Here is a 10,547-nt window from a genome sequence, read left to right on the forward strand (position 1 = left end):
TATACATCCTCGTCTCTGACCCTCATCTGATGGTAGCCTGAACGTAAATCTATCTTGGAAAACCAAGATGCCCCCTGTAGCTGGTCGAAGAGATCATCAATCCTCGGGAATGGGTAACGGTTCTTCACCGTTACCTTGTTCAGCTCCCGGTAATCTATACACATCCGATACGACCCATCCTTCTTCTTCACGAACAGAATCGGGGCTCCCCAGGGTGAACTGCTCGGTTTGATGAATCCCTTGTCTAACAGCTCCTGCAGCTGTATCTATAACTCCTGCATCTCGGGAGGAGCCAAACGATACGGTGCCTTGGCTATCGAAGCCACACCAGGGACCAGGTCGATCCTAAACTCCACCTGTCTATCCGGAGGTATCCCAGGCAAATCCTCTGGAAACACATCCGGGTACTTTCGTACGACTGGCACATCACTCACATGCGCCTTACCCTCCTCCCGGGTATCCATGACGTAGGCGACATATCCGGCACAACCCTGCTGAAGGTAGCACCTAGCTCTCGCTGCTGAGCATAAAGTTGGTCCACGCGGTGGCCTCTCACCCTGAATCACCAGCCCTCCCCCACTTGGGGTCCTGACACGTACTAACTTCTGCGTGCAGTCTATCACTTCCCTATTAGGGCTCAACCAATCCATACCGATGATAACCTTGTTCCCTCGCAATGGTATGGGAATCAAGTCCACCAAGTAGCGCTCCTCGAACAGCCTCAATACACAATCTATGAAAACCTCTGATGCTCGTACTGATCGGTCATCAGCAATCTCAACCTCTAGAGGGCAGCCTAACATGCCCGAAGTCTCAGGGAACCTCTTACTAAGCGCAAGAGAGACAAATGATCGGGTAGCCCCCGAATCGAACAACACCTGGACTGGGATAGCGTTTACATGGAACGATCCTAAACACAACACATAACATGGCACATAAATATCATAATCAACATATAATAAGAGCCAGGGAGAAGAAATCATACCCGTCACCACATCGGGTGCGGCGCGTGCCTCCTCGGTAGTCAACTGGAAGGCTTGGCTCCTCACAACTGGAGCCTCTGACTTGCCCTGCCGACCATCAGTAATCCGCAGGGTCATTGGAGCTGGCGCTGCTGCTGCCAATCTCGGGCAGTTGGCCTTTTTATGGCCCTTCTGATTGCAATTAAAGCAAATCAGGTCTGATGTCCGAATGATGGGGGTAGGGACAGTACAATCCCTACCAAAGTGCCACGTCTTGCCTCACTTATAGTAGCCCGATCCGGACCCAGTGCAACAAACTCCCTCATATGACCTGCCGTATTTCCCACAACGGCTCCGGCCCTGCTGGCCCTTCGACCTAGAGTCGAATCCCTTGGGCTTCTTCCCCGAAACCCCAGTAACCTGCTCCGTCTCTGCCTTCCTCTTCCTTAGGTGCTCCAAGTCAATCTCCCTCTCCCTCGCAATCATAGAATCCAGGGTCGGGCATGCTGAGTAGCTGACATGCTCCCAAATGTCTGCCCTCAACATGTCATGATAACGGGTCTTCCGCATCTCCTTATCTCCGGCATACTGAGGCACCAATAAGGCCCTCTCCCGAAACTTGGCGGTAATCTCCGCCACCGTCTCAGTAGTTTGTCTCATGTCAAGAAACTCCCTGGCCAGCTGCTGAAGCTCCACAGCTGGCGCAAACTCAGCCCTAAACCTGGTCACAAAGTCAGACCAGGTCATAGCCTCAATGGCTGAGGCTCCCAAGGAATCACCAACTGACTCCTACCAATATCTAGCTCTGTCCCTCAAACAACCTGCAGCATACCGGACCATCGACCCCTATGGACAGGAGCTCATCAACTGGGCAGACTCTATGTCTGCAATCCACCTCCTGGAAACAATGGGGTCCTTCACCCCGTGGAAGTCTGGCACACCACATCCCCTGAAGTCCTTAAAGGACAGTGTGCGCGCCCCTGACTGGCTAAACGCCCAGTCACTCCTAAATGCTCTGAGGCGATCCTCCATCAGCTCGATAATCCCTTCCTTGATCGATCCGAAAATCACCTGGTTCAACTCAATGATGCCTCTAGTGATCTCAGAAGCAATAAAATCACGTAGTCCCTCATCCACTGGCTTGGATCCCGAACCCGAACCTGATCCTGAACCTCCTCCTCCGTGTCACGTAATCATCACCATTATGAAGCAAAACACATAATCATCAGGGTCATACATATCCTCGAGAGGTCTCACATACTACAAGTTCCCTGGTTCTATCTCAGCCCTCCTTGACTCGAGTACAGATCCTCTGCTTTCAGTAGTACGAGCCCATACTACCTTCCACATCTATCCGTACTTTCCGCAAGGATTGCCTTGACTTCACCAAGTCCCTTTCACTACTACTGCTTGCTGCACTAATCTCATCCTAGGCTTACCCTAGGGTAACCCTCCGACCTACTCTCAGCCATCAACTGCATAAGGAATTCCTGCCACCTTTACCTAACTAGCTTGCGAATACCACTACATATCACTAAGTCCAGATAATTCTTCGAATGAGAGGTCCTACCCTACAACGGTTGGACTCAAACAAGAGCTATGTAGTAGGGCTAGACCTAACCTTTCTGAAATTATTTAGTCCTCGCAATATGTAACTTAACGTATCCATTTACTAGTTAGCTAAAGATAACTAGAACTCCTAATAGCACAAAGCAAGCAACATTTGAGCATTGAGTAACCATACCAAACATACCCTATTCAGGCCATCATATCGCAGTTCTAACATATAACTTAATAAGCACATATAACAGGCACGTAAGGCATCTTCCTAGATCCTTAGCCCTAATCTAGCATGCAGTTCTCATACAAAGACAATAGGCATATAAGGCATCATTCCTAGATCCTTAGCCCTAATCTAGCATGCAGTTCTCATAATCATATCATAACATGTATGGGTATCTTGGGGAAAACTTACTTGAGCTTGGCCGGTTGCACGCATCACACACCTTGTTCTTTCTCAAAACTCCTTATTTTAAATTTTAGAAAAACTACTTTCTTGTAAAAATATTTTAAACCCTCGATTTGAGTCCAGACACCCCTGAAGTTGTGTCCGAATCCGTCAAACCAAGGCTCGGATACCAACTTGTAACATCCCGAAAATCATGACCAAAAATTTTGTTTTTAATTACGTGACTTATAAAATTGCTTACTGAAAAACATCATTGAATCATAGCATTTCATAAAACCATAATCTCATGTCTCAAACCATTTCATAAAATAGTAACAATGTCAGAGTACAATCCCATGAATCTCATAATGCGGAAATCCTGAGTGTGTGTGATGCGCTGCTACCGTGCCGACTCCTTCCCCTTCGATGAAGAGGTACCTGAAAACAAAAATGAAAACTGTAAGCACAAAGCTTAGTGAGTTCCCCCATCATTCCGCATACCATACAATATCATATCTAGCCAGGCATATCTGGGTGCCGGCCTCCCCTTCGGTCTATTTCAACCTGATAGTTGCCTAGCATATCTGGGTGCTGGCCTCCCCTTCGGTCTATTCCAACCGGATAACTGCCTAGCATATCTGGGTGCTGGCCTCCCCTTCGGTCTATTTCAACCAGATATCGGGGACTATTTCACCCCTACTACTACCACATAGAATCATAGCATACTGGCACATAGAACATAACAGATAGTGGCATACGAGACAATTATCACACAAACAATCATCTAACTACAAGCTCCTACTAGTGGGCCGACATTGTGGCCTTAGACCCACTTCTACTAGAAGGTAACTCACCTCAATGTCGTGAAGTGTCTGAACTGTCCTCGATGCTGGGGATCAACTCCTCTAAACTCCTACACATAACGACATTCCTTAATTACCATTTCATACTCTTATCCCTTTCAAGGGTCAACTCAGGTCAAAGTCAAAGTCAACGTTAAAACCCTGGTAAAAGTCAACTTTTGGTCAAAGTTAACATCTGGTTGATTCAACTCGCCGAGTTGGTCCACCAACTCGTCGAGTTCCATTATCTACCAAAACCCTGGAATTTCGCTCCTACTTGTCGAGTCTTTCAAGAGCTTGTCGAGTTCTCCTTCATACATAATCGGGACCCTTTTGCTTTTGAATCGCCGAGCTCGACCATGAACTTGTCGAGTCCTTCTTCATACAAGTTGAAGTGTTTAGCCCTTGACTCGCCGAGTTCTTCCTTGAACTCGTCGAGTTCTTCTTCATATAAGTTGGGACATTTCCTTGAACTCGCCGAGTTTGTTCTTGAACTCGCCGAGTTCCATGATCTTTAAGTCCATAAATGAGCCCAACTTGCTGAGTTCTCTTCAAAACTCAACAGGTTGCTTAATATCAGAAGAGATTGGGGAAACTGCAACCCAAATCGCCGAGTCGTATGAGCGACTCATCGAGTCCCTCAATGTCCAAATCCATACAACCACTTCCAATCGGGCTTAACACATGTAAAACATAGGTCTGACCTCCTAGGGTCCATATTACACGTAAAGTTACAAACTTTACGTGCATGCAAGGTATCATGAGCCAAAAACACCATTTCCTAGTCTAAAATGAAGTCTAGGCCAAAGGGAAGGGCTAAAGCATGATAATTTCATAAACTTTATGGCTATAGGGGCTGAAAGGGATCTGGATCTGAAGTTACAACTTCAGATCACACTTCATACTCAAAAAGGTTCACAAATTTGCTTAAAGATGGCCCTAAACTCAAATATGGAGAGATCTAGCAATAGGAAAGTCAAGGAAGAAACTTTATACCTATAAGGGGCTGGAAAAGAAGCTTGAACCTTGGATCTAATGCTTCCTTGAACCTTCTATTATCTTCTTCTTCTTCCTCTAGCTTGGAAATCACACAATCACTCTCACAAATGGCTCACACACTCAACAAAGCTCAAGGGACATAAGTTAGGGCGTTATGGACTAAGGGAGACGATTGGGGGCTGCGTGGGAGGCGAGTTAGTGCGTTTAAATAGGGTGCAAACCCTAAAATTTAGGGTTTCACCCAGATAGGTCAACTCGTCGAGTCGAGGCTTCTGACTCGGCAAGTAGGCTCTTCCATCCGTGTCCAAAATCCGTCCCTACTCGACGAGTTGAACCTCCAACTCGTCGAGTCCCTGTATAAAATGCAAATATTCTTTATTTAAGAGACGTACCAGGAACCGGGCGTTACAATACATTTAATTCGTGAAATAATTTAAGTCAAATCATATGTCACCTTATCTTTATGGTTCGCGAATTGCGTGTATGAATATTCACAAAATGTATTAAAGTGACAGACTCTTTATATTCTAACTTTGGAACCTGCAAACCCTCTCCACTCATCAGTTATCTATACTCCTTTTTTTCTCTCTCTTATCTCTCTATACTCACTCTCTTTCTCTTTTTTTCTTTTTTTTCTCTCTCTCTCTCTCTCCCTCTCTCTCTCTCTCTCTCTCTATATATATATATATATATATATATATATATATATATATATATATATATATATATATATATATATATACTCATTCTCTTTCTTTCTCCCTCTCCATCTCTATACTCTTTCTCATTCTCTCTTTGTGTTGTACTCATTCTCATTCTCTCTTACTCTCTCTATACTCGTTCTCTTTCTCTATTTAACTCTTTCTCCTTTTCTATATCTTTGTACCCATTCTCTTTCTCTCTTGATACTCGTTCTCATTCTCTCTCCACTCTCTATATATCAGTTATACTCACTCATCATTTCATATATCAATACTCCATTATGTATCTCATTTACACTGTCCCATTTACTCAGATATAAATAAATTTCTATAATTCTCAACTACTATACTCAAGAACTCATATAGATTTACACAACTATATTTATCAATTACAACAATTATTCTACTCATACAATATCAATTAACAGTTCAAATACTATAACTACTCTTCACATATACAATAATGATCACATATCTAGATATCAATCATCTAGAGAAGGATAATCTTACTCACCTGGAATATATTAGATGTATGAGGTTCTAGCTCTTGAAGTCTCGTGATAGCCCTCGTCCCATGTGTTGTCAAAATAAAACATAATTATTGAATATCATAACTCATGATATAACTCTTTTATGTGTTTACCATAATATTCCCATCTAATACATAATACTTAATTATGTAGCAATACTCATTAAGCTTACGAATGTGTTCATGATAAGCATCATAATATGAACTCGAATAACTGACTTGGGTTCTAACAACCCTTCATAATTACGATACATGAGCACAATAACGTAATAAAGAGGAAAGATGATACCTTAACTCGTTAATAACTTAACTCTTGTATCCTCGTATACCAACATTAACTTCCACATGCTATCTCTATAATTCATCACTAGAAGCTCCTGATCCAATTTTGAAGAAAATCGAACAACTGACTCATTTTGTGACTTATATATTGGTTGAGTTCCACGAAGGCATGTCACATCGTAACCATGGACACATCGCATCCATGTGTGATGCCTAAAGTCTTTCCATGTATGTAATTCCTCTCCACATATCATCTTCCTTTCACACTTGTTGAAGATCGAACCACGTCAACCCGTTGCACCTACTATATACACATGCCACGTCCTTTATTCATCAATTAAAATATTTCAACCTACTATGCTTTGTGTCGCGTTCCTTTTTACTTACACTTCACATTTTAAAAATATGTTGCCCCTAATAGGTTTTATAGGTTATAACAAAACATGTACAATACGGAAAATCACTTAACAATTAAGAAGGGTACATGCAACCTATAAGGATCTATGTCTTCACAAAATTAGGCAACATACTTTGAATGTTATGAACCCTAAAAGATACCTATTGAAATCGAAATTCAAGAGTAGGGTTACATACCTTTTGATTTATTATAACAAATAAATCAATGATCCTTCCTTTTCACTTCAGAAATTCTAGCACCAAAAGTTGAGTGTCTCTAATGGTTTGTACCCAAACCCTAGCAACTAGAAGACAAGAGGAGAGAGGAAAGAAGTAGGAGAAAATCAGATATTCTCTTTGGGTAGTGGCGGACGAAAATAAGGCACCCAAGGGGTCCTATTTATAGCTGATAGGAAAACCCTAGAAACTCTAATTTGAAATAAAAAAATATTATTTCAAGTCTGGTATTTATCTAGCTTCCTAATTATCCAGAATGAATATTTTGGATCCTCTTTTGATCTTCTCAAAACCGTCCATACCTATGGAAGGTTCTGGAATTCCCTCTTGTTCAACTATTGAATAATTGAAGCTTAGTCCATGTACTAACAAGTAATCTAATTAATCCCAAAATTAATTCCAGTTAATTTCTGATTAATTCTCAGTTAATTAGTAATATTTCCAGTTAATAATATATTAATCACATAATAGATTAACAAATCATTAACTATAATTTGATTAATCATATAATAAATCAATAAATCAATCTCTCTCTCCAAATGTCATTTTATTCAGTTACTAGTTATGAGGGCAACCCAAAAAGGACTTTGCTTCTATTTGAAGTATATACCAATTTAGTTATGAGCTTAGACATCTTAATCCAATATTCTTCCACTTGGGTAAGTCTATAACTACAACTGCAAGTATAACCTTGCATCAAAAAACAAAGTGTGTTTTCCGAAGCAACTGCCTAACTCTGATTCAACTCAAACGTTGGCCCTAAGATAAATTATAAGCTATTCCTTCGTTCTACAAGATATTGTATGGACACGAGGCATGGAATCCAATCAATCTCATTATCCAAAATTTTATTTCTCGATTTCCCGATTTGTGATGACGTCATTAGACTACCAATTGAACACATCAATTCCTGGCTGGGCCCAACACTATAATGTCAACACAAAATCATCGAGGGGCCCAAAGATATCACTTTTACCGTTAGGGAAAAAGGAACGAATAAACTTTGACTACATAACTGTGACTTTTACTCACCTAATCATACATGATACTACGTTTTATAACATCATGTCATTGATGCATTTTTGCAATACTAATGTACAACCAATTTGTAAATCACAACTTATATATATCTCCGTTTGAAAAGTAGAAGATATTATCGTCTTAGAATTACTCGTGATTGAATCTATGAAGTAATCTCTAAGCGTGGGTTTATCCAATACTCAAAATCTCTGTTTTCAAAGTAGTCATGAATATTGCAGCAATCCTATGTAATATCTAATCTCTATAAACAATCTACAATCGATTCATGACAGTCTTAAATCACTACTTACTTCCAAAAATATGAGCGACTGCAGAATTTTGAATAACCAAATTACTCAGGAAGTAAAACATGCAAAGCAAAACACAAGAATAAATAATTGTAGAAGGCAATACGATACTCATAAATAATTCTCTATTATTCATTCACCAAAATCAATTACATTTATTTTGTTACAAAGTTTCAAACTATCAACTAACTACTAAAACTAATATCATCTCTTAAGCCAATGCTCCTAGCATGTTGGTCGTGCTTGACCCTGCTCAGATCCTTACTCAAAGGATCAACAGGATTATCTTCTGATGATATTTGTTTCACCAGGAGATGCCCTTCTTCAACCCTATGTTTGAAGTAGTGGTACTTTCTGTCGATATGCTTAGACCTACCATGTTCTTTCAGTTATTTGGTCAAAGAAACCGCACCTTCATTATCACTGGGAAAGCTCTATTGGCTCTTGAATGGTCGGGACTACTCCTAGATCTCTGATGAAATTCTTCAACCAAGCCGCTTCCTTCGATGCCTCACTCACTGCGATGTACTCTAAATCACAAGTAGATTTAGCCACCATTGACTGCTTGGAACTCTTCCAAGTCACAGCTCCACCATTCAACAAGAAAACCATTCCAGATTGAGAACAAAAGTTGTCACGATCTTCTTGAAAGATGGCATCACGGTAACCATTCACTCTCAACGTATCATTTCCTCCAAGAACTAGAAACATGTCTTTTGTTCTTTGCAAATACTTAAGAATATTCTTGACTGCTATCCAATGGGCTCTGCTAGGATTTCCCTGAAAGCGACTAATCATTCTCAACGAATAAGCGACATCAGGGCGAGTACATGTCATAACATACATGATCAATACTATGGCCGAAGCATATGGGACTCGACTCATGTCATCTATTTCTTCATCAGTACTAGGAGTTTGAGTCTTACTCAATCTGACAGTACAGTGAATGGGAAAATCCTTTTTCTTGGAGTTCTCCATTTTGAAACGTTTCAATCTTTTGTCTAAGTATATACTCTGACTAAGACCAATAAGATGATTCTTTCTATCCCTGAAAATTCTCATTCCAAGGATATAGGTCGCTTCCCCTAGATCCTTCATAGAGAAACACTTACCAAGCCAAGATTTCACTTCTTGCAAGGTTGGAACGTTGTTTCCTGTAAGGAGTATGTCATTAACATACACTAGGAAAGTTACTATACTCCCACTAGCTTTGACATATACACAATGTTATATAATAGAATGCTTCATTGATAAATAGTGAGGTTAAACCTCATATAAATAGGGATACATAAAATATCTAATCTAAACCTTAAAGGGCGTGGCCTAAACCCTAATCACTAAAATCCCCCCGCAATTTGATCGGGAGGGGACGATTAAACTGGAAACACAAAAATGTAAAACATAACATAAATGAAGACAACAACAACGATGGTGAGAGAGCTCTAACGATGACGACTAACAACAACTGCTCGTTGGAAAAGGAGAAAGAAGAAGTGGCGGCCAACGACGATTCCTTTTTATATGAAGAGCGGATCGGCTATCATCGAGTCAGCAGTAGAGGAGTCCAACAAAAAACAGCGAGGAAGAAAGAGGGCTCGAGCTGCGGCAGATGGAGCCTATTCCGACTGACTTGGAAAATAGATCTGAAGAAGTGGCAGGTTGAGGAGAAGGAATAAAGATTAGAGGTAGGAGCCATCCAACAAGGAGACATAAGCAAAGGAGGCAATAGAAGAAGCCGAGGTAAAAGCTCTAGTTTGGTGTCGTCGACTGTTTTATTATTTAGGAGGAGAAAAAACAAACGAAGGGAATATGAAGCATAATTAAGGCACCTCCGACGACTATGAGAGAATTTCGTCGGAGGTGGAGGGTGGCGGTAGCGGGTTGTGGTCAGCGGTAGGATTTTAACCTAAATCTCTGATACCATGCTATATAATAGAATGCTTCATTGCTAAATAGTGAGGTTAAACCTCATATAAACAGGGATACATAAAATATCTAATCTAAACCCTAAAGGGATTGGTCCTAAACCCTAATCACTAACACACAATGAAACATCCAAAAATCATGACCCAAAATTTTTATTTTTGATTTAAGTAAAAACAGTATTCCAAACATTGTTTATACATCCCAAATGAATAAAAGTGTCAAACATCATGAAAATCAGAGTATGTCCCACAAATAGAATCTCTATGGTGTGTGCGATGCAGTCGACTCGAGCTCTTCCCATTGGAACCGGAAGTACCTGAAACATAAACTAAAACCGTAAGCACAAAGCTTAGTGAGTTTCCCAAGATACCACATACCAGACATATTACATAACGGG

The 10,547-nt window shown here is 40.8% G+C and overlaps 1 pseudogene; it reads right to left on the reverse strand.

Annotated features, from left to right (window-relative positions):
* Positions 1-8,644: 8,644 nt before the first annotated feature.
* On the reverse strand, positions 8,645-9,202 carry LOC145105569 (secreted RxLR effector protein 161 pseudogene; annotated as a pseudogene).
* Positions 9,203-10,547: the final 1,345 nt, after the last annotated feature.

This window comes from Lactuca virosa, chromosome 4, assembly GCF_052849685.1.
Source record: "Lactuca virosa cultivar CGN04683 chromosome 4, Lactuca_virosa_CGN04683_v6, whole genome shotgun sequence".
NCBI lineage: Eukaryota > Viridiplantae > Streptophyta > Magnoliopsida > Asterales > Asteraceae > Lactuca > Lactuca virosa.